A 1290-nucleotide genomic window follows, 5' to 3' on the forward strand; every position below is an offset into this window, starting at 1 on the left:
TCTTGGAAAAATAAAATCAATTAAAAACACAAAGTTCTCAGGCCCCTTTTCTTGTAGAACTCAGAGCCGTGGCTCTTGTGTATAATGATCGGACTTTTTTATTAATATTTTATTTTTTATTGATGAGGGAGAAAATTGGTGCGCCAAGGTCTTAGCCACTGCAAACGCACTCCAGATGCTTGCACCACCTTGTGCACATGCAGCATCTGGTGCATCTGGCTTACATGGGTTTTGGGGGGTTGAACCTGGGACCTTGGGCTTCACAGGCACGCACCTTAACAGCTAAGCCATCTCTCTAGCCCATGTCCTGATTTTTAAAAATATTTTATTTTTATTTATTTATTTGACAGAGAAAGAGGCAGAGAGAGAGAGAGAGAGAATGAGCGCACCAGGACCTCCAGCCACTGCAAATGAACTCCAGACGCGTGCGCCCCCTTGTGCATCTGGCTAACATGGGTCCTGGGGAATCAAACCAGGGTTCTTTGGCTTTGCAGGCAAACACCTTAACTGCTAAGCCATCCCTCCAGCCCCCATGTTCTGATTTTTATTTGATGACTGCCCAGTGTCTAGAAGCAAACAGAAAAAGGAAATAAATCAATGAGGTGGTTTAAATGTGGATGTTTGTCCCCCACAGACTCAGGTGTTTTATCAAAGCTTGTGACTTGGGTCTCCAGCCACCTGGCTGGAGGAGGTGTCACTGGGGTCTAGCGCAAAGATGTGTTTGGGGGCGGATCTGAATCCCAGCCCAAAGGTATGCAGAGAGGTGTAAGCTCTGGCCAGATCCCTGTTTGCTGCTTTTGGGTGTTTGCTGGCTGGTAGTGCTTATTATCCCAGACTGTTATTCCAGACTGGGGAGGTTCCCTAGGGCCTGTTGGCCAGCTAGCCTCATGGAATTAGTGAGCTCTAGGTTTAGTGGGACACCTGATCTCCAAAACCAAGGTGGAATGGGCTGGAGAGATAGCTCAGAGGTTAAGGCAAAGCCAGATGCACAAGATGGCACGTGCATCTGGAGTTCGTTTGCAGGAGCTAAAGGCCCCGGCATGCCCATTCTCCCTTCTCTCTCTCTCCTTGAAAATAAATTTTAAAAATATTTTTTACAAATAAGGTGGACAGCTGAAGAAACAGCTCAGTGGTTAGTGCTTGCTTACATGGGTCCTGGGGAATAGAATCTGGGTCCTTTGGCTTTGCAGACAAGTGTCTTAACCTCTAAGCCATCTCTCCAGCCCTAATAAAATATTTTAAAAAATGTTTTAAGGGAGCTGGAGAGATGGCTTAGCAGTTAAGGTGCTT

Source organism: Jaculus jaculus, chromosome 9 (genome assembly GCF_020740685.1).
Source record: "Jaculus jaculus isolate mJacJac1 chromosome 9, mJacJac1.mat.Y.cur, whole genome shotgun sequence".
In the NCBI taxonomy this organism is placed as follows: domain Eukaryota; kingdom Metazoa; phylum Chordata; class Mammalia; order Rodentia; family Dipodidae; genus Jaculus; species Jaculus jaculus.